Below are 24261 nucleotides of genomic sequence, written 5' to 3'. Positions count from 1 at the left end.
ACCTACCTCTCACCTCGAAGTTTGGCAGTGCGCAGGGAAGGTCACCTGTCCTAGAGCAGGGGCTCCGCACAGCTGACTCTAGACTCGCAGCTCCTCTTCCAAAATTACAGATTTCAGCCACGGGCGCCAACTATGCAATGACAGCTAACATGTACTGGGTGCTCACATGGGGAGGGCCATTGTTTTCATCACTTTACTAAATGCCCTCAACAACCCTATGAGTAGGAGGTATTAGCCCCATTTTCCTTTTGGGAAAACAGAAGCTTAGAAGTTGTACTAAGTTGCCCAGCCAGCAGCTAAGGTGGGATCCGCACGAAGAGGGTGTGATGTGAGCGTCCTTATAACTAATAAGTCAGCTTCTTCACCGTGTCACTTCCCAGCCTCTCCAGAGTCAACGTCTGGAGTCACTCTATGTTTTCTCTCCGACTAAGCTGAGCTCTGAGATCTGTGAGCATCTAGTCTCTCAATCTTTTTCCTTCTCTTCATGTCCAGGACTGCCACTAGGTACCTTCCCGTCGGCCTCCACACCGGCACGGCAGGACAACTCTGGAACTTGACCTTGTCCGGCCAACAGTTTCCCTTTCTAGCTCATTTCTAGCTCTAAACAGGTAACAGGCATTGTACATCTTTGTATTTTAGCCCAGATGATGGCAGAAGCAGTCTGTCTTTCACATCTAGACCCAATGAGGAGATTCTGCCCCATTTCTAGGATGGGAGAAGGTGAGGATGGGAAAGGAGGTAAGAAAACGACACTTTCCCCTCCTCCCTCCTGCCCCTGGGCCTGGGGAGGAAAAGGAGGCTTGTGAAGGCATTTCCAGCCTCTGCTGGTGTCCCTGAGGCTTCCTGAGACCAGGGCTGCGATATGCCAAAGGCCAGAGGCAAGTCCCTCGCCTCCCAGGTCTGGGGAAAGCTCCAGGTTCTAGGTCACTCCCCAGGAGGGAAGGGAAAGTGACTGCCATGACATTTCCCTAGTGGTTGGCCAGGTGGGGGCTGGAGTCCGAATGAAAGTCCTTATGGGAAATAGAGGAGGGGACACTTCCTGCATACTTGAAGTTGGAGAGCCAGACTCAGAGACTCCCTGGTGCCTCAACCAGGTGCTAAGACTTAGGCTAGTGCACATCTGTGCTCTGGACTCACTGCCCATAACCAGAGCCAGACTTCTTTGCAAAGAAGGCCTCCGCCCTGCTGCAGAGAGGAGCCTGGACCGGCCAGTGCTTTAGAAACCCCAGGGGGCAGATAGAGAAGGAAGGAAAGAAGCAGATGTTCAGACGCTACTCACAGGATTAACTCCTCTGACTCCTATGCAAAAACCTAGGAAGGGAGAGGCAAAGAAAGTTATCATTACGGCCTTTATCTTAAACTCCAAATAGCTTAAAAATCAAGGAAAATAATAATAACCACCGGAGAGTCCTTCAGGTAGAGGAGAGGCCAGAGTTCCATGCTGAGGCACCAGACTACCAGCTCCCCAAGCTAGCTTGTGTCCCCAGCCCCGCGTGCTGGGACGGGGACTGGGGCCGTGGGCTTTCAGAAGATGGAAATGACAGTGTGCTGGAAACGAGGGAGCTTTGGGGAGAGGCGGTTTCTCACCCCAAGAGATAAGAGAGAAGTCCTTAATGTGACACATTTGCTGATCCACAGGTATGGCAGTAACTGTAGGTGCTCGTGGCACCAAATGAAATGTCTAAGAGGGTCCAGACTTTGAGGTCAGTCATGCCCTCAATCAAAGCCCTTTTAGCTTATGGCTGAGTGTCTGAGCCCGTCGGATGAGGCTTACGAGGGCCCCACTGAAAACTGGAGGGGACTCATGACAGGGAAGCCACTGTTCAGAGATCGTTTCCCTTTGTCCTAATCTTCATCACAATCTACTTCCAGAGTGATACTTCTACATGAAAGCTCGTTCCTGTCCTCGGCTCTTTGGGACTCCTGAAGGGTCCCATAAGTTTCTGTCAATTGCAACCAAGAGGCCTGCACAATCAGAATCCCGGGAAGGTTTTCACCAGGAGAGCAATGTGCTCAGGCTTGTGTTGGGGAAAGAGACCTCAGACAGGGGACATGCAAACTATGCTCCTGGATTTACCCATTATATTCCTTAAAATCAGTGAAATGGTCATTTCCTTGGGGGGAAAACACACATAAAAGCAAAAAGAAAAAGGAAAAAAGCGCCTGAGCAATCTAAGGAAGATGGCTGATCGAGCACTGGCTCCGCTGCTGGCCAGGTGTGCAACCCCAGGCACGGCCCCGAACTTCTCTGCACAGTGACATCGCCCCTCCGTGCAGAGCTGTTAAAAGATTACACAGTACGTGTGTCCACATGTACACACAGAGGCCCAAAGGCTGGGACCGAGTCTAGAGTATACGTACAAAGTAGACGGGTCTGTTAATAAGTATCAAGAACAATTTTACAAACTGGGATAAGTTCACAATTAGGAAAAAACATGATAACCTGTTTCAGAGTATACTATCCCAGAAGGAATAGTTCTTGATTCACTTCAATAATCTTTAATTTGGATAATCACAATACAATTCATTCCATTTCCTAACATGTACTTACAAAAGAAATGTCTAGTTTCCTGGATGCATTAAGTTTTACATGTCATATATTTGAAAGATTTCTAAATGATTAAGCAGCCAATTAAAAAGTGGGCTGGCATGAATTAGTCTTACCGGTATTATAAAGTTACCCAAAGGACATAGAGAAGTGATTCTGGCATTTTGGACATTGCTAGAATTTTCCGTTTGCATGTGCTAGTGGGGAAGTGGACTAGTTTCAACTGGAATTATCTGGAGAGCAGGGATTTAAACACACCCATCTAATAGGCTCCTCGCTTTGGCCTTCCAACTGGAGCAGCTGCGGATAGCTTTTCTAGAAGTCAGCCCCAAGAGGAAAATAAATTTGGAAGCAGTTTATCTAGTGAGAGGCTTAGGGGAAAAAAAAAAAAAATTCAAGTGGAAGATGAAATATAAGAAAAGAACACTGGAACAAAAATGAAATTATGGCATATTACAGTCAAGGACATTTTGTAAAAAAAAAAAAAAAAAAAAGAAAAAAGAAAAAAAGATGTTTGGAGAGAGGCCAAGCGTTATGGTTAAGCAATGCTGTTAGCACTAAAGCTGCAAAACAGAGGGAGGCTGCTTCAGGGTGAAGAAGGCAACGGGCTTAAACAGAGAACGAAACGCAGGCGACGTGGGAAAGACAAGCAAACTGCTGACTAGGACATTTCGGGCAGGGATTGCTATTATGAAATAGGTGTTTAACACAAATCATAATCTCCAGATGTATGGAGAATGATAAGAGATAAAACTCCCAACTCCTGCCAACCACGAATTCCCTCAAATAAACACTGGATGTAGGGGCACTTATTTCCTAACGCGTATTTCACAACTTTAGGAAATTTGGACAGAATATATGCAAACTGAGAATCACCCCATGTTACAATCTTAGGAGCGTGATTTAGAAACTCTGAATTGTAACGTATGCAACATACTAAATGTGATTCTACATGCAGGATAACATCCCCACGTGTGTCCTGGGATTTGTTTGTTTTGTGAGCTAAAACAATGCTAAGACACCTTTTTAAAATGTAAGGGAGCAGGGTCACAGAGTTTCCAGTAAGTGAGTCATGACAAAGAAAAGCCAGTTGTATAAAAGCCCTTATACATGGCAGTGGTGTCCACTCCAACGCGGAGAGAACGGGATGCAGACTCACCACTGACCATGGGCGAGCAGACTGGGCAGCAGTCAGAGGGCCTGGCAGAGGCATACTAACCTTGCTAAGTCTGATGTACGGAGGAGTTTTAGATGCAAAACAGAGGCCACATCAAAGGTAGAGCAACCCTAGAGGAGGGGAAATCAAAAGGTTAAAAAAAATAAAGGCATGGAAAAATCCACACTGGTACTGTGTCAGTAGACATTTATATATGGAATACGAGTTCAGGGATGCCAGAATCAAAAATTTCTCTCTGTCAACATGCCCCAGCAGCCAATTCCAACATTCCAGAGGCACACCTTTAAGTTCTTAATGGGTTTTTAATTTTAGTTTAGAGATGTGGTCGCGAGCAGGAGCTGTGGCGCCAGAATGCTTAGATTCAAATCCAGGGGCCACTTAGAATCTTAGTGCAATCTATTTAGTCTCCCCCCTGTCCTACTTCTTGCCTATAAAATGGAAATAACCATACCTATGGCACAAGAGCCTTTTGAGGATTAAATAAATTCATCTAAGTCAAGTGCTTCACACCGAGTGGTAAGCGTGGTAAGCGGGAGCCCTTGTGCATTTGCCGTTATTTCCCAGAGACCCTGATTCAAGGGAAAACACCTTGAGCAGATATCAGGTGACAGATCTTTAAAAAAAAAAAAAGTGTCAAAGGAGAACAAGACCCTTTGGGAAAGGCAATGAGTACCTGAGGGGCGTAGGGTGACAATGAGGGGAGGACCACTCTGGCAGCAAGGCCACTAAGAGGCAAAACAAACAAAAACTCCAAAACCAACAACAGAAAACACACACCTTTGCTTAATTCCAACTTTGTTTTTCAAAGACAAGGCTACTATTACAAGGAGAAGCTGGGGGACAGAACTTGCTGACAGCGAGCATACCCAGTGAAGGTATTTTTAATAATTCTACATTTCAGACTACATTTCTTGCAGTTCCATCTAATCACGAAGGAGAGGTCTCCCTCCCAATGCCTAGTCAGGATGGATGGATGGGAAGCATCCGATACCTTTCTTTTATGGAAATAAACATACGCACAAATGCAGACACCTAACATGTGGGTCCCCAAGCCTACATTGTGGGCCTGACTCTTGAATTATTACTACGTGGATATTACAGTCGTGTTCCGTCCTGAGGGGAGAAAAGTCTCTGTGATGGAGGACCGTGTGGTGGAAGCTGTCTGATTCTACAAGCACAGCAAGAACGCCATTTGTAACTGCAGTCACCGCCTTGGCCTGTGAGCAGTTCTTTCTATCAACGCAGACAAAGATACGCCTCGCTTCCAAAAGCTGAAACACCCCATGGAAAAGTGTGGCTTGATTTCCTACTTTTCCTTCCACCCTCCCCCCGGGCCTCCTTAGTATCATGTCACACAAAATTACTTCCAGAAACTGGGAGGCTTGAGCGGCCAAGTTATAAAACCTCAGCGCTGTGCTTACTGCTTTCTTATCTACAAGTTAATACTTATGGGAGCAAGAGTCTATCGAGGATCAAGGCCATGGTAATTTTCCCATTTTGTAAGAAACCTAAAATCTCAGCAGAATCACAAAACTGCTGAGTCCACCACTTTTGCATGAGCTATTCCTCTACCGAGTTACTACCACCACTCCCAAATTTGGAAACCTGTATTTTAACTTTCATCCCTACCTTTAGTCAAAACAGAAAACCACACCGATTTCTTTAAAAATAATCGTGGTGGTAAAAAATAAAACAAAAACAGCATGGGTGAGTAAAATATTAGCAAGTTCCTGTACTGTGTGCTTACTTACCTATCCTCCCAGCCCCCCCCCATCATTCTCTAAGATTTTCCGTTATAATTTTAAGATGCTATTTTCCCCCAAGAACGTCGTCAACCATTTCCCACTTAAAAAGAAATAGGTTTTAATTGAAGAGCTCAGAAATTGGGCTTGTTCTGGGTCCTGTAAAATCATAGCAGATGATCCTTCGAATAAAAATTTCCTTTATACTTTCCCTGGGAGATGGAGATGTTTGCTTGCTTTGATAGGGGGTTCATAAATACACAGTGTGTGGGAAATCTGGTTAAAGATATGGTCAAAAAGTGATTTGTTTTTGCGTTATTTCGCATTACACCACAGAATTAAATCATGTAAAATGGAAGCTTTATCCATCTCAATCACTAAATCTGGTTAAGGGAAAGTCTACACAACTCTAAATTAAAAGCTTTTTCATCTTCTTACTGAAAATGTCTAGACACTGTTTTGAGATTTATTTTTAGGAAAGAATATCAGAGAAGAGACCTTGGCTTTGAAAAGGCCCATGCCATGCACTGTTTATGCTTTCTGTGCAGAGGCTGTTGGACTGCCCAGCAAAAGTTGCCAAATCAAAGCAACCGTTTAATAATTCTCCCTGAAGGAAAGGTTTTAAAAGGCTATAGTGCCAATCAGGTAACAATAGATCAATCAGGTTTTCTTAAAATATAGTGTTTGCAGTTGAAGCCCGGATAAGCAATTACATTCCAAGTTAATGGAGGAACGGGGAGCTATCAATCTCCACTCATCAGCAGGCACTCACAAACCTAGGAGGCCTGCGAGGCTGGGAGATATAAAAATGAATACTATACAGCGGCTGTACCGCCAGCTAAAAGAAGGACCCAAAGATCTACCGGGCAAGGTGTTCAGTGCTATACTAGAGGTGTGCACAAAGGGCTGAAGGTCAAGGGAAGAAGCCATAAATTCTTCCTGGGAAATCAAGCAAGTGGGGAGATGTCAAAGGAAGGTCTGGTGTTGTTTCCTTGCGACAGACTCAAGACCTTTTCCTTACTCTGTTCTCAAAATACGGCACTTACTTTAGGATTTATGAACTGTTCTACTCCAAGTGCTATCTGTTGGCTCATTTATGTTTGACACAGACTTTCAGCTAAAATGTCCCAGGGATATAAGTAGTTTTTTTAAAAAAAATAATAATAAGTGGTTTCTCGTAATATTCCCATGCAACACATGGAATCCAGAATGGCCTGAGGAGCAGGCAGTCGTGAAAGTTAGATGGGAAGTTCAGTGATGTTCTGAAACGACTTAGTGTTACTATATCAATAATGACTTTTAAATATCCCCCCCCCCTTTTTTTTTTCTTCAGGCAAAAAATAAAAGAATCACCTGATTGGATCATGGCTAATATGTGTCTTTCTCTACTTCTGTGTTTAAAAAAAGAACAAGGGTGTTGGATCAACTCCTACTTAATACCATTTATTATGCATGCCATATTCCTACTTATAACATAGTTGTGACAGAACCCCCGCTGTTCATTACACACTAGCCCCAAACTTGAGTAATTCTAATGTAAGCATGAGAAACCACGGTCTTTTTGGGGGTGAGTTTCCAGATTCCTCTGTGTTAAATGGAGGTCTAATTTTCCTTGTGCCTAGTTTTCACAAGAAGGTCCCTTCTACCCTGTGTCCTCCTTTTCAGCTGTCAATAAACAGAGGCAGTGAATTCCCCCGGGGCCTCACAAAGCTAGTTAGGCAGAGCCATTCATTCCTTCAGGAAAACAGGGCATTGATTTCAGCGAGTTCCCAGGGAGCAGAGGCAACAAAGAGATCAAAGGCCCACCTCTCTCTCCCTCCATGGCTTTCATTAGCCCGGGGCCCAGACAAACAGCGACAGGTTTCCTTGAGACAAGGGGAAGGCCCTGAGACCACCTCACGGTTCAATTCAAACTCATCCGTTTCCTACATTCCAGGGACAGTCCAGAATGCTAACCATGACAAACCAGCACAATCGCCGGGCATAATATACTGCGCGCTAGTTCATCCAAGGTCAGAGGGAGAAAACGGGGCACCCAGGGAAGTCCTCCGCTACCAGGGCCTGCTGGGCCTCAAGGGCCCCCTGACATTCCATCAATACACGCCGCCTGCTCTCTCTCCCTTTCTTCTTCCATCCTGCAGTCCTCCAAGGGGTGGGCTCCCTTCATCTCCAATTCCTTTCGAGTCCCCTTACCCAAACTACAGGGACACTGTATTCTCCATCGAATAGCTCTACTGATGATTGGGAGGGTGGCTATAGTGCAGCCCTCAGTATTGGCTGGCACCCAGTAAGCTACGACATAGGATGAATTTAGAGCTGTTATTCCTAGGGCTTCCCGCAAAGGCCGCTAGACCTAAAGAAAGAGTCAGTTTGCGTAAATTCTGTTTGCCAAACAAAACCACGAGCGGCGGCAGAACAGTTCGCTTTTCTATTCGAGCTGGGTAATCATCCAAACTGGTAATCCAGGCTCCTAAATGGCAGTCTGTGTGTGAATGAGCTGTGTGTGTGTGTTTGAGGGAGTGAGGAGGGCCCAGGAAAGAACACGGGTTGGCCTGACTGGTTACCTACACTGAGCAGATATTATTTAAAAGTTTCCAAGGTCTCCACTGAATTCTGAACTGCTTCTTTGACACGGCTTTCATGGAAATCTGCAACAGAATGTGTTCATTTTACTGAGCTCCACTCTATTCCTGTCTCTAATCCTCAGTGGGCCTGGGAATAGATGAGTTAAGTTTCAAAATTCCTAACCTCATAAGAAAATAAACAATATTGGAATGAGAAGGGTGGAGAACGCATTCCTTGACACAGAACATAATCTTTCTAGGTGCCCATCTTTTGAGCTTCAGTGCTGATCTGGGGGGGTCCAATCACTGATTACTCATTTGAGTCAATAATGCCATTTTGTACAGGGTGCTGAACAGCCCACAATGAACTTAGGAAATGCAGAGCTCGAAACTGCACTGAAAATGTAGTTTAGTAAGCGCAGTAGAACAATCATGGTAGGAATCTCAAAGCTGACTGTGGCACTGGTTCATGTTGGGCCTCTCTGTCTTCCTACTCTCCCAAAATGGAGAGAGAAATATCAAGAATTATGAAATAACACTACATCTCACAAATTATATATCTCATTGAAAAAGCTGCTCTTATGAGTAGAAACTCAAAAAGTGATTTGCTGAGTCAATTACAGATCAGCCCATGTCTCCTAATCATTTTCTCTACTATAAAAATATATAATTTTTCAACATTTACTGCATATGAGGATATAAGTAATAAAAGATAGTGCTCTATAAAGCAAATTGTAAAATTATTTATTACTAGTGTCTCAAGCTTGTAGTACTGAGAAATATAGAATTATTTAAAAGATAGTTACTGAATGCTGCTAATAGCCAGGTATATCACCTCAGTTAAGCCTCATAAATATCACAGCTATTATTATTTCAATTTAATAAATGACAAACCGTGGCTAAGAAAGGCTCACTAAATTGTTCACAGTCATGTACTTACCTGTATCACAGCCAGAATTCAAGCCAGGCTGTGCATGAATCTAAAACTTGTGCTCTCCATCATGCTATCTGCTCCCTAATTTATTTTGAAAGAACACTCCAAATCCTCAATAACAAAATGGCATTAGGAACCATTTACTAAAAGTATCAAGACCGATTCACTTTTTTTCTACCAAAGAACTTGTAATCAAACAACAACGAAAAATAAAATGAAATATACAGAAATATATAGGTAAGATTTGAATTTCCTTTAAGTCACATATAATCTAATGAAAGTTCTAAATCAGGCATTCGAACTTCCTTATTGAGTTATCTGGGCAAACCTACGACTGACAAAATTCTGCTGACATTGAGCTCTAGCAGATTTTTCTTACATCTCAGTATTGAAAACATATTCTGCTTCCTTAAGATCCTATTGTTTATTTTCTGGTAATAAGTTTTACTCCATGTTCTCTAGAAAAGTACTCTCATGTAATTAGAAAATGCAAATATCAGGGTGGAGCATAGAAAAAATTAAAATATCAACTTACAAAAGCCAATGAGGACTATGATATCAATCGGGCAGGAACAATCTAAAATTAAAATAAATTTAAAAATAAAAATTAATTTAGTTTTATATAATACTTTCACATTCATTTTTAAATTGAATTTCATTAAGAAAATTGCAGATTCACATGGGGTTTTAAGAGAGATCTTGAGTATCTTTTACTCAGTTTCTCCCAATGGTAACATTTCACAAAACTGAGGTACAGTATCACAATCAGTACATTTATATTAATGCAACCCACTGGTCTTTTGAGATTACTCCAATCTCATTAAATGTTTGTGTGTGTGTGTGTGTGTGTGTGTGTGAGTGTGTATTTAGTTCTACAGGATTTCATCACTCCCAACACTTGTATGTATATCTCTGATAACAGTTTCCCCTATATTACCATCCTCTCCATTTATACTAGAGGTACTTCTCCCCAACACACCATGCTCTAGTATTTCCCAATCTTTAATTAACAAAGCCTTTATTGACCTCTCTTCTCCCACTATATCCCAGACTAACTTCTAAAAAGAATAGAAAGTTTAGATAATCTTCATTTCCTCACCTAGTCACTTTTCAACCCATTTCCTTAGATTTTATCTCCACTACTCTATCAAAGGGTCCTTATCAAGGTCCTCAAAGCAATTATCATCTTCATTTTAAAAATCATGATACTGAAGCTCAAGGGAGATTCCTAGGTTGAGATGGTAAAGACAAACCTTCCCTTAGAGATAAGCAAGACCCCAAAGACTACCCCAAAGTACTCTTTTCAGGATATTATACTTTCAGGGACTTCACTTCACATCCTCCCTTATAGTGTCCTCTCTGCATTAAATCTCCGGTTTCTTGGAATATCTCATTGTTTTTCATCAGTTTTAACTGAGAAAAAGAGTTTAGCTTGACTTATGAATATTTTATCTATAGCACTTGCTTTATATTATTTTATTGTTACAACAACCTGAGAATAGAAGGTTTTATCCCTGTTGTACAAATAAGAAAATTTTGGCTGAGAAAGAATAAAACCTTTCCCTATAGCAGACATTAAGTAGTAGAACAACCAGCATTTGACCTGATCACCTGGATTGTGGGCTCAAAGCTGCCAGCTCTTCAACATGGTTAGATCTCATAGTTTCTCAGTTGTTCCTATTATATAGTAGCACGGTAAGGGCATCATTCAGAGATACCCAATACCTCTACAAGGTCAGAAAACCTAGCACTGATACAAACTTGCTATGAGCAAACACATAACTGATTTCTATATCACAATGGGACTTTTTAATAAGGATTATAATTGCCAAGACATGACACTCAACTTTGGTGATCAGGACATTTCCCCTCCGTAGCTCTACCTAGGAAGTTAAATTAGTAAGGAGGGGGTATGGGACACAACTTGTATACGGAGGAAGTAGGCAGAAAGATTTGCCCCACCCCCAAATAGAGCAAATCCTCCAGTCTCCACTCCCAGGTGGCTAAGATAAAATGCCCCCTTACAAATGGGGACCGGGAAGGGTCAGTTCAGAGGGAAGTGTTTGCTATTCATCTGTCTGAGCTCTGAATAGGGAGGTCAGATGCTGCCTCCTTTGCTGCAATTAGCTCTACATTAGCTGTTCTGACAAAGTAGCCAGGCACGAGATGGAAAAGACTACTGCACCACTGCCACCCATTAAAATAATTACAGAAATAGGGATGCTGGCCTCGAAATAGCTGAGAGCTTCTAAGAGAGGAATCATGGAATAAACATATTCTCAATATATACAACCTCTGATCAATCCCCTCCAAAATATCTCAACCTTGTGAACCAACCAAGTCTCTTCCTCCCCTTTCTTCCTATTTTGAGGGGATAGGGAAATTCAGCGAGGTAATTACTGAATTAATTAAATATTTTGAGTTGTCAGCCTAACAGGGAAAAAAAAACCCCAAAAAACATAGAGATACTATCTACTCTTAATTTTTAGGAATCTGAATAATATGTTCAAGCTTTAAAGTTAGAATATACTTCTCCAACGTTGTGAGGGAAAACTAAAATGAACACAAATAGGTAAATCACAACAACAACATAAACCCTAAAGTATACTGGAAATTTTTTAATTTATAATATCTAAAGATTATGTATAGGTCTGATTGTATTATATTAATATCCCCTGAAAGGTGTCATAAAAATCAACACTTTTTCTATATAATGTAGATTTTTAAAACCTCACAGTGAATGATTTCCTAAATTGCGTCCTCTGAGAATATTAACGTCTTTCCCCAGCTGTTTAAAAGCAATTTTCTAGATTGCAATTTTAAGCATCTCTTTGAATGCGACAAGGTCTTACCCTTAAAATGTATGACACTGACTTCATGCTTCACAGAAGTGCAGACAGAATTAGCATAATAGCTCTACTTGATACAGGCTCTCAAAATCTCCAGTGGGAGCTAAACTAAACTAGTTGCATTATAAATGTTAATAGTATGCTTAAAAAAATATGGCATAATGAGAGTAGCTACTAAAGTAGCTTGTATTCAGTCCCAATACTTCAGTCCCAAGACCCATTGTTATGGATTGAATTAGGTCTCTCAAAATTCATATGTTGAAGCCCTAACCTCCAGTGTGACTATTTGAAGATAAGTCCGTTAGGGAGGTAATTAAGGCTAAATGAGGTTAAGGCTAGAGCCCTAATCCAATAGGACTGGTGTCCTTATAAAAAGATAGAGATACCAGAGGCCACTCTCTCCAAGCATATGCATAGGTCTAGTGCTTACACAGATATATATATATATACATATATATATATATATATATATATATATATATATATATATAAATTCACCAAGCTGTATATTTAAGGTTGCCTCACTTTATATGCTCCCCCTTAAGTATTTTATAACTCAGTAGGAGAAAAAGAACTAAACTATTTTTACCTTATCAGTTGCCTTACTTTAAAGGTTATTAGGCAAATGTAAAAATTTCTACTTGAACATAGGACAGAAACCAAACAAATTGCACTTAAAATAGCCAAAATTAGCCGGGACCAGTTTGGCTCAGTGGATAGAGCGTCGGCCTGCGGACTGAAAGGTCCCGGATTCGATTCCGGGCAAGGGCATGTACCTTGGTTGCGGGCACATCCCCGGTAGGGGGTGTGCAGGAGGCAGCTGATCGATGATTCTCTCTCATGGATGTTTCTAACTTTCTATCCCTCTCTCTTCATCTCTGTGAAAAATCAATAAAATATATTTTAAAAAAATAGCCAAAATTAGACCATTCAAACCTTACTCATTAGAATAAATAAAAACTTAGAAGGAAAACCCAAATAAAGTAGGAGTACATCAGTTAGTCCACATCAAGTGGCTTGGACATTGAAACAAAGACTCTAAGCTGCATACTGACGATGTAAGTAACACAATTTCAGTAGCGTGTTTTTACCATAAATGCATCTATTAAATAATTTTATTTAACTATTTATTTTTAGTACCACAGTAGTATGACATAGAAGAAAGAGCAAGAGCTTTTAAATCAGAAAAACCAGTTCTGCCACTTACTAACTATATGGTGTTGGGCAAATCTCTTTGATACTGAGTTTCTTCACAATTTAAAACAGGGACAATAATACTTACTTTGCAAAATTGTAGAACAATTATAGTAGGTACTTAAGAATGGTGGCTATTTAGCAATAGCTCTCTGTATGCAAAGTATCATGGTAGGCAATGGAACCCTATCTCTAAGAACCTGATCAACTGGAAATGACATTTAGATATAAAGACTGGTGATGACAGGTAGGAATTTAACAAGAGCTACAGATTACAAACCATAGAGTTCCTATCTATAATAGTTAGTAGGGTTGTGGAGGAGTATCCTCTGAACAGAGCTTGGAAATTTTTTTGGAAAACCCACTTAAGGCATAGGAAATGGCACGAGTAAAGGCAGAGCCTCAAATACAGCACAGTGACTTCAGATTCTGTCGAGTATTTACGATCCACTGTGCTACTGGAATAACTCTGAGAAATAAGACTATGAGACTAGCAAAGCAAGTTGGGACTAGACAAAGAAGGACCACTGTCAAAGACCTGTTTTCTCAATTCCTGGCATGTCACTGAAGGATTTTTTGTTTGTTTGTTTGTTTTTTAGAGAGCTGACCCCAGTAGTCATTAGCCATGCTAGAAAGGGAAGGAAAATATATGGGGAGAAAAAACAGAGGATGATAAGGGTCTAATCAAAGATGCTCAGAGGAGTGAAAGAAATAAGCTGAAAAAACATCGAGTTCAATGTTACCCACATTTTAAGAATGAACTGACATTGAATTTCCTTGAATGATTCGAGTAGGGCTGCCTTCAGCTTTTGAAATGATCCTGACACAGCCCATATGCTCAAGAGCAGAGAAGAATCCCAAACCAGCAAAACATATTGCCTAGCACATCAAAAGTACTCAATACATATTGTTGGCAAATGAATCTTTCAGAATATTCCAAATATTGAAATCTCTACAATAAAACATTGTTCAAGGTGAAACATGTAGAAAAGCTAAGATTATTTTTCCTTCCCATTGAGGTCCCATTTTTCATAATATATGCCAAGTTTTGAATTTGCTCAATTCAATATTGAAAAAGACTCATTTGCAAGAGCTATCTTGATCTCTATCTCTACCCAAAGACTCAGATATAAATCGCTCTAGAAAGTTGGGAATGTTGCCACCTCAGTTGCTAAGCTCTTGTGTAATCTTTTTTTTCAGGAATTTATCATTCATTATGTCTTGTGCTATGGCAAAAGAAGAGCCACTGTATGACATGAGTAGTCTCATGTCATACAGTGAAAAAATTAAACTAGTTAAATCCAGATCATAGAAATATGTGTAAGGTTTACCCAGGAGTACAAGATAATTTAATAATTAATATATTAAAATTATTAAAATTAAAATAACTTGCCACATTAAGAAATACAGAAGGAAAAAAATAACTATATCCCTAGGACTATGCACAATTCTTAACCCTTTCTATGTATGAGCTCATTTAATGATCTCAACAACCTTCTTGGTAGACATTTTATCTACATTTTATAGATGAGAAAATTGAAATATAGAGAAGTTAAGAAATTGCCCAAAGTTACACTGTGGAGGTAAGAAGAGGCACACTTAGGAATTGAACCCAGGCAACCTGGCTCCAGAGTCAGAATTCCAGTTAATAAATGTAGGAAGAATGAAGAAAATGGAAAATCACCATTAGTATACCACAATAATTGCTGCTGGCAAGATCAGCTGAATGCTAAAATTTATGGACAGCCTTAAGGAGAAATAGGACCTTTGCAAACCCTCAAAATATTTACTAATTACCATGGTAGTTTTAACATATATTCTCAAATCATTTGATACTTTTCCCTCTCCTCCCCATGTGTGTGGACTTGCTTCTAATAGACAGAAAGTGAAAACGTAATAATGTTACAATGGAGGAATCTAGTAGACACCATCCAAGCTATGTGATCAAGGTTAACATGCTGATGTGGATATCACATTCCCCTAGATAGGATGCAAGAGAAGGACACAATATCTCTGTGGTATTCTTCCTCCAAAGTCCACAACCTCAGTCTAATAGTAAGAAAACATCATACAAACCCAAATTGAGGGGTACTGTACAAAATACATGACCAGTACTCTTCAAAAGTGACAAGGTCATGAAAAAAAAGTAAAAACTAAAAAAACTGTGACAGATTGGAGTAGCCTACGGAGACATGACAACTAAATGCAATTTGGTATAAGGATTAGATCCTGGGACAGAAAAAGGACATTGGTGGGGAAAATGGGAAAACTTGAATAAAGTCTGTCATTTAGTTAATAGTATTGTGTCAGTGTTAATTTCTTAATTTTGGTAAATGTACCATGTTATGTAAGATGTTAACATAGAGGAAGGTTGGTGAAGGGTGTATAGGAACACTCTATACTATCTTTGCAACTCTTCCATAAATCTAAAATTATTTAGTAATACATTTTTAAAATTTAATACCCATTAGTGAAAACAAATCTAAATAAACCAGGAATAGAAGAAAATTTATCAATCTTGTAAAAGGCATTTACCGCCTCCCATTCAAAAAATACAGTAAATATTATCTTTAATAGTAAAATACTGATTATCTTCCCTTAAGTTTAGAAAAAAGCAAGTATGTCCATCTTAAACACTTCTGTTAAATATCCTTCCAGTGTTCCCAGCCAGTGCAATAAGATAAGAAAAAGAAAAAAGGAGTAGAGGTTAGAAGGCAAATTAAAACAAATTTTTTTTTTTTTGCATATGATGTGATTGTGCATTTATAAAATCCCCAACAATCTATAAGCTACCAGAACTGAAAAGTGAATTTAGCAAGGACATAAAATACAAGTTCGATATACAAAAATCAATTGTATTTCTAGATACCAAAAAGATGATTGAAAAATAAAATTGAGAAAAAGACATTTACAATAGCATAAATAAAATGCCTAGAAATAAATTTAATAAGGCATTAAGTTCTCCACACTAAAACCACCAAAATAATGCTAGAAATAATTGAAAAACTTATTCAATTGAGAGACATACCATGTTCATAGATTGAAAGATTCTGTTAAGATTTCCATTCTCTAAAATTTGTTCTAGAGTCAGTGCAATCACAATCAAATGTCTGGTAGACTTTTAAAAAAAACAGACATTAACAAGCTTATTCTAAAGTTTATATAGAAATGGAATAGCTAAAACAGTCCTTAAGAAGAACAAAATTGGAGGCTTTACACTATTGGTATGTCAGGACTTACAATAAACTACATTAATTAAAAAACTGTGGTACCGATGGAGAATTGATCAGTATTTCAAGTGGAACAGAATAGAGTACAGAAAAGGATCCAAAATATGATTATTCATTTTTAACCAAGACCCCACTGCAACCTGATGGGAAAAGAAAGGTCTTCCCAATAAATGTGTGGAGCAGCTGGATGTCAATGTGGAAAATAAACCTTGACCCCCATCTCACACTATATACAAAATCAGCTGGAGGTACATCAAAGACCCAACTGTGAGGATTAAAATGATAAAGCTTATAGAGGAAACTAGAGGCAAATCTTTTAGGACTTTGAGGGAACTTCACAAAACGAGTCTAACTGGTCAATAAAGACAGAAAAAGATGTTTGACATTATTAATACTCATGGAAATGCAACCAACTTACCCAAAGACCACAGTTCAGCTCCATATATTTAGGGCGGTGTCATGAACATCTGCAGTAGTTTTATTTATTTATTTATTTATTTATTTACTTACTTACTTACTTACTTATTTATAATGGCCCAACACTGAAAACAACTCATATATTCATCCACAAGAGAAAGGATAAGTAAACTGTGATATAGCCATATAAACCAAATATTTTCCATAGAGTTCAATAGAAAATATTTTAAGCTTCGTGGGATATATGGTCTCAGTTATAACTACTCAATTCTGATGAAAGGACATGGCTATGTCCAATAACATTTTAATAAAATATGTTTTGGGCTGCATGGGCTAACAGGCCATAGTTTGCCACCCCTTGTTATAAAGCAAAAACAAAAACAAAACTATTTATATAGCAACAAGGATGAATCTAAAAATTATTCTGTGAACAAAAGAAAATAACATAGAAAGAATAAGCTATATGATTCCATTTATAAGAAGTTCAAGAATACCTGAGATTAATCCATGGTGAGAGACGTCAGGAGAGTACTTGACTAGGGGAAAGGAATTGTTCCGATGACAGTAAAGAAGAGGAGGGAACTTTTGCAGGGATAAAAATGTTTTTTTACCTTTATCAGGATGGTGATCACACAGGCATAAATTTCAATAAGCCACACAGTTTATTTTTGTTTTTATTGTATATAAACTTGGAGAAAACAAAAGTTAGACAAAGATCACAATACAGGTCTAAAATTACCTAGAATTCAACATGGTGAAAAAAAAAAACAGAAAAGCTGCATTAAAATTAAAAGATACGGATGACAGAATGAGAAAGCCTAACAGAAGTTGAATCAGAATTCTTGAAGGAATGAAAAGAAAGAATGGAGGGGAAACAATATTGAGAGAGATAAAGGAGAAAACTTTTGAGAACTGATGAAACACTAACCTTAGACACAGGAAACACAATCAATTCAGGATAGATGAAATGGCCACACCTGGACACACTCCGTTGTAAAACTGTAAAACACAAGAGAAAAGAGGTCTTAAAATCCAGCAAAAAAAAAAAAAAAAAAAAAAGACAGATTATCAACAAATAGTTATGTGAACAACTGTAACACTCAAGTTGAAGTCAACGAAATGACACCTCCAAAGGTCTGAGAAAGACACTGTGTACCTGAAATTATATACCAACCAAAACTTCTAAAGTATATACCTGAGATACAAGAAAGAGAAATCTGAGATACAAGAAAGAATGACAAAGAATCCATAAAAAGAAAAAAATAATGTAAAATAGGAGAAAAAAAAATCAAGATGGATCTAAAATTCTGGGTGACAATAACACGTGAGCCAGGAAACTAACTAGAGTCTTAGCAAACTCAGTTTCTTGAATTATTTGGAATAAGAATAGAACTAATAAACTTTATAGTAAGTTAAGTTTATTCATTAAAAATTTAAAGGAAATGATGAGAAGAAAAAAAATCAAATATATAATTTTCATACTAGCTGAGAGCGGGGAAAATGGAATAAGAAAAAATCCAAAAGTGACAAAGGAAAAAAAAACCTCACATAAAGAAAATAGGATTAAAAACAAAAACAAAAACAAAAAAATCCCACACCATAAAACAGAATGCTAACTTTAATCCCAAGTATATCAGTAATTATATTAAATTTAATTGGGCTGAGAGCTCCCAGTAAAAGGACAATGATTGGCAGTTTAGATTAAAAAAAAAATCAGGTTTTTTATTTTTAAAAGTCTAAGCTAATGCTAAGAGAAAGGTGTGACTCCAGTATTATAAAACAAAACAGATTTTAAGGTAAAAGGCATTTGGGAGAGGCAGCTATAGAATGACAAAAGCTCCAATTCACTGAGAAGATAAAGCAATTCTGAACTTGCATATACTTTCAACTTTGATAAAGCAAAGGTGACAGAATTACAAGAAGAAATTGAGGCAACACATTATTTTATTGTAATGTTTTTATTACACCCATCTCAGTAATTGATAGATCAAACAAACCAAAATACTAGTAAGGTTAAAAATATTTGAGTGCCATAATTCTTATGCTTAATCTAAGACATATATATGGATGTGTGTGTGTGTGTGTGTGTGTGTGTGTGTGTATGTTAGTACCTTGCCCTAAAAGTCTGTAAGTACATATTCTTCTCAATCTTTCAAAAAGCATTTGAAAAAGTAACCTGGAGGCCATAAAGCAATTCTCAAATTTCAAAGATTCAAAGAATCAGTAGCATAGAGCCCTCATTTCCTGACTAACAATGCAAGTTAGAAACCAGTAACAAAAGGAAAACTCAAAACCTTCCAGGTTTGGAAGTAAATAATACTTCTAAAAATCTCATTAAAAAAAATAATGGAAAAATTTTTAATTTTTAGAACTGAAAAATATACTAAATGTAAAGCAATAATGAATAAAAATCTGTAGAATTTGCAGTATAAAGAGCCCAGAAATGAGCCCAAGCATATCTGGAAATATGTTTATGACGGAGGTGGCACTGCAGACCACTGGTCCCAGGACTGCTCCATACCGGAAAAAGAAAACAGATTAAGCTTAATCTCACAACATAAAAACTATACATTGATACATACATATATACATTTATGAGTCAGGTAAATTAAAGATTTAAATATGTAAAAGATACAAACTTCAACATTTTTTAGAAAAGAATTTCAAATTATATTACCTGAATAGTAGAGAAGACTATCTTAAGATACAAAAAACACTAAGAAAAGATTTAATCAACAAAGGGTTTGTAGCTTAAACAATGATAGAAATGTTCTGTTAAACGATAGAGTATAATGTAAAGTAATATCATAAAATATAATAGCCACTAATCACACTTGGCTATTGAGCACTTGAAATGTAGCCTAAGACTGAGGAATTGAAATTTTTGAAGTATGACAATAACATGTTAGCATATTAAAATCTCTGATGAAGGTCTGTTAGGTTTTTATATGTTTTTCAGTCCTTGATTTTTTCAAAAAAAGACATATATAATTTTTCATATTTAAATTACTATATAGAATATAATTGCAGTTTTGTGTAAAAAAAATACACAAAAATTGCATTTTAGAAAAACACACCAAAATGTGAGCATTTATTATCTGTGAATGATTTTTATTCTTAATATATTTTAAAATATTACGTTATTTAGGATATAAAATCCTTAAAATTTTATGAATATAACATTTATGGAATAAAATATTTCTGATATTATTTAGATTTCCTAGATACCTTTCCCTGGTCATGACTTTTTTTTTTTTAAAGAGCAGCTGGAAAATATTAATAATAGACTGAAGTCCTGGCTTCAGGTCTCTTCATTCTGAGATGCCCATATTTTAATATATTGGGGGGAGGGTTAATATACAGACATATGTATCATTTAACAAAGAGTTATAAAGAAAATACACCCATGTAACCATTGCCCAGGTCAGGAAACAAAACATTTCCCGCATCTCCAAAGCCCTGCGTGTCCCTTCACACTCACAGCCCCCTCCACCCCCAGGAGATGACCGCTAACTTGACTTTTATGGTATTCATTTCTTTACTACTCACAATGCCTATGCACGCATCCTTATCAACAGCTTTATTTCATCAGGCTCTGAATTCTACATAGATGACATCATTCAGTATTCTTCAACAACTTGATTTTTTTTTTTTTTTTTTTTTGGCTCAACTTTGAGATGCATTTGTGTTAAAATGCAAAACTACTCCGTTCACCACTGTCCTGGGTGGGTACACTTCGTGACTAGAGAATCATCTACCTTTCTCCTCTCAGATGGACATACAGGTTGCTTCCAGCTTTGGGGGCTATTAAAATAACACTTCAGCAAACCTTCTGGTACACGTCTACTTGTGTGTATATATGAAAACGTATCTAGGGCAGTGGCTTTCCAACTTTTTTGACCATCACTCATACATACTCAAGAATTACGTTTTTCATCATGAGACACATCTGTGTGTATGCATAAAATTGAGAGGGGGAAAAAAATTTTTTTTTTCATGAAGCCAATACCCAATGCTATACATTCCGATATTTTTTTCTATTCTCTGTCAATGCGTGTTGAACAAGTCCTGATCATTATTCACGTTAACCGACTTCAGACCCACACAAATGGGCTCCAAACTTTGAAAAACACCGCTCTAGAGGACAAATACCTGAGAGGACGTGGAACAGGGGCATCGGCTGCTGTCAGCTTTTCCAGATCCTTAACTTTCGGACCAGTGTTCTTATCTAATTTTACCACTCTTTGATGTTAGAGCGAAAACCGTGAAACATGAGGCCGTTTTACCGTTTCCTTCGGTCGTTAAACAGTATTAATCACTTACCGTGTGCTGAGGACCCACTGGGTGGCTCCGCGCCAGGCTGCCGGGTTAGTACCCAGGGGTATGGGGTGAGGTGGGTGGGGGAGGACAGTGGGGACCCAGACCTCGCTGGGGCCCCAGAAAGCTCCCAGGTGGGGCCCTCTCTCGGCTCCTGCCTGGGGAGGGAGGGGTTAGGGAAGGATTCCTAGAAGAAGGAGGACCTAAGTTGAGTGTTTCTATTTTTAACTTTTTATTGGTTTCCTAAAAACATAAAAGTAACACATTTGTTGCGGGGGAGGGCTGGGGGAGAGAGAAAGTCAAAATTACAGGAGTATATTTATTAAGAAGTAAAAATCACCACCGGCGTCTCTCCAGTCTGATGCTGAAAACTAAATAACAAAAAATTACATGATCACTTATCCTAATCCAGACACATTTTAAAATCGTTTGAAGAGCCTATCGGATACGTCCGCACTCTGGAAGCACAAAACAAATCACATTTTCCATAATGCATTTACAAACCTGCAAACATCCCCGTGTGGAGTCGCGTTGTTACTTTTAACGGACTTTTTAAGAGTCTTTTTGGCAAAGTTTGGAGCGCCAGGTTTCGAAAACCGAGCCTACCGCCTGCATGCCCAGCAAACGCGGGCGCTGCGGAGAGGGGCGAGAAGACCGACCTGCGGGAGCAGCGGGGCTCCAGCCGAGGGGACTCGCCCGGGGGCGATCCGGCGGCGTTTCCCTCCAGGTCCTCGGAGAAGAGGAGCCACGGAGAGTGGACCTTCCCGAACCGTGGACCTTTCCGAACCGTGGACCTTCCCGAACCGAACCGGAGGCGGCTGCCGCGGCGGCGGCACACCCTCCCGGCGCGGCACGGAGCGCGGTCCTCGCTCTGCTCCGCGGCAATCCCGCCGCCCGCCGCCCGCCGCCCGCCCCACCGCCGCCCCAGCCCCGCGGCCACGGAGCCCGGCCACGGCGCGCTGCCACGGCGCGGGCCACAGGCACCAGCCACCTACCCTTCGGGGTCGAGAGTCCACGGAACTCAGGCGAGGCAGCTCAGGCGCGTCGCCCTGCGGCCACCAGCGGCAAACCCGGGCAAGTGCCGCGAAGATGCCGCTGAGCTGAGCTGAGCCGAGATGAGATGAGCCGAGCCGAGATGAAATGAGTTGAGCTGAGATGAGATGAGATGAGCAAAGAGAAGAGAAGAAGAGAAGAGACAAGAGGAGAGGAGAGGAGAGCCGCTCCGTCCGTCTGTCCAGCCGGAGAGTGAGGCCGGAGTCCGCCCCGCAGCGCCTAAATCAAGGCGCGGGGCGGTGCCGCCGGGTTGAGTGACAAGTGGCAGATGCCGTGGGCTTGGCCGCTTGGCAGCCGCGAAGGGGAGGCCACGAAGGGGAGGCCGCGCAGGCGGAGCCCGGACGCTGGGGCCCCCCTCCTGGCGGGGCGTCACGTGGCGGGAGGAGGCCCCGCGGGGAGCCCGGGGTCGGGGCCCGGGCGGGGGAGCGGGCCGCGCGCCCAGACGCCTGGCCGATGGAGTCATGCGTGCGCGCAAGGCCAAGGTCGCCCAGGTGCCGCGCGGGCGCAGGTAGACCCGGGCCGGCCCGAAGCCCTGGGTAACGGCCCGTGTGCGCTCCGGTGCCCGCGGGATGAGCCGCCCGGGCCGATCGCAGCCCAGCCAGGCGGCGGCAGATGTCAGCGGGCCCCACTCTTACTCCATCCGAGCTGCCTTGGCAATGGCAGCTTCGCTGGGGCCGCTATCGGGGAGCGAGGCCCCGTGCTGAGCCCTTCACGGGCACAGAGGTGCCCCCCACGGTAACCCCGTGAGAAAGGCTGCCGTCCCCGATTGCAGAGGACCACACAAAGGCACAGAGAGACTTAGATGGACCTCATTGTATAGTTGGGGGGCGGGGGGGTTCTACCACGTATGCTGTGAGCAACTGACAATGGCTCCATGTGTTTGAATTTAAGAAAAAGAAACTGAAGCAAACCTCTCCGGCAGTTATTTTCTCCCTTAGCAGATATGCATTCCTAAGAGCCCTATACACACGAAGCAGAGAGATGGAGAAAGATAAGGAATGCGCTGCATTTTCCAGAGCCTCGGAGCCCTGAAATACGAGGCTCGCAGCACGTTCCACCCGCCTTCGCCACGGCCTCCCAGTTTCCACGGCCCGTGTTACTCTTGGCTCAGGGCACGGAACACTGACCAGCTCTCCGCCCCGCCCGGCTCCCTCAGACGTTCCGTCTCAGTCCCACACTTAAATGAATTCAAGGTTCTTCCTAACCTATCCACTCCTAAATTTATTTATTTTTCTTTATTTTTGGTGGGCTGCCCCCTTTTTCAAGTAGTTTCCTTAAGAAGGGCGATAGAGTACCTTAACATAGGAACCCTCTCTGTATGTGGGTTTGTGTGTTTTGGGTTTTTTTTTTTTTTTTGGGGGGGGGGTGGGGGTTAATCTCTATACATAAATAAAAACTGAGCAGGGTAAATATTTTGGATGGACGCCTCCCTTCAAAACATAACAGAACAGGAAGGCAGTTGGTTCCCTTATGTTTGACAGAGGTTTCTGTGGAGAATCAGAATCCTGTGTGGTTTTTCCATACCAAGTGATTTGATCTTCCTCGTTGGATGCCTTAAATACTTTACTGTTCAAGTATACTTTATATCCTTATGCAGGGTATGGCTCAGAATCAATTATTCTATATCCCCCAGTATACAGTATTATCTTTCAGCCTACGGGCCCCACTCTTCTCTTCTTGGTACAGTATCCCATTCGTATCGTATATCTGAATAAGTTTCTTTTATTGGTTGGGTTTTCTGCCTTAGAGTCACCATTTATCCTTATACTTGATCTGTGTTTTTCAACATACATCTTCTTTTGATTTGCACTAACTCTGATTCTCTCAAAATATTCTGTTCATTGTTTTTTGTGGTTTATTGGATTTTAAAGTCACATTGTTTAGAATTTCAATTTTCTTAGCTCTGCAATTTCCTTTTTCATCTTCTATTGTTGAGCTATTTTGAGGACTCCATTCTTAATTCTTTTTTTCTATAGAGTGAAGCACATATAAGGAAGATACATTTCCGTTCCTTGGTTGTTTTCTTCCAGACTTAGTTCTTCATTTGTTTGCTGCATGCCATTTTCCTTGCTTTACACTCCCGTCTCCCATGCTATGGCGTTTTTGCATAACGGCCAAATCATAATTTGTAACTTGCTTATCCTTGAAAGTTAACAACAGACCTTGTATTTGAGCTAACATAGTACAAGTGTCTGTCTTCCCTATCCTGAGACTGAATGTTGTTTCTGCTTTTTCT

At 40.4% G+C, this 24261-nt stretch overlaps 1 protein-coding gene across 5 annotated transcripts in view; it reads right to left on the bottom strand.

The window, feature by feature from the left end:
• Nucleotides 1–22295, bottom strand: part of PLAGL1 (PLAG1 like zinc finger 1) — a 42263-nt gene extending 19968 nt beyond the window's left edge. For 2 of the 5 annotated variants that reach the window (XM_084890118.1, XM_084890119.1), the window contains exons 1-6: nt 21968–22295; nt 17584–17654; nt 9501–9542; nt 3768–3835; nt 1280–1311; nt 7–130 (exon numbers count right to left, since the gene is read on the bottom strand). The gene's annotated coding sequence lies outside the window, so the exon portion shown is untranslated. The remainder of the gene's footprint in view (nt 1–6; nt 131–1279; nt 1312–3767; nt 3836–9500; nt 9543–17583; nt 17655–21967) is intronic. The other 3 variants (XM_084890121.1, XM_084890122.1, XM_084890120.1) reach the window with 2 other exon arrangements.
• Between the last annotated feature and the right edge of the window lie 1966 nt (nt 22296–24261).

The sequence above is a fragment of the Pipistrellus hanaki genome (genome assembly GCF_964339955.1).
Source record: "Pipistrellus hanaki genome assembly, chromosome: 7".
NCBI classification, from domain to species: Eukaryota; Metazoa; Chordata; class Mammalia; order Chiroptera; family Vespertilionidae; genus Pipistrellus; species Pipistrellus hanaki.
This window is presented reverse-complemented; position numbering and strand designations above follow the sequence as displayed.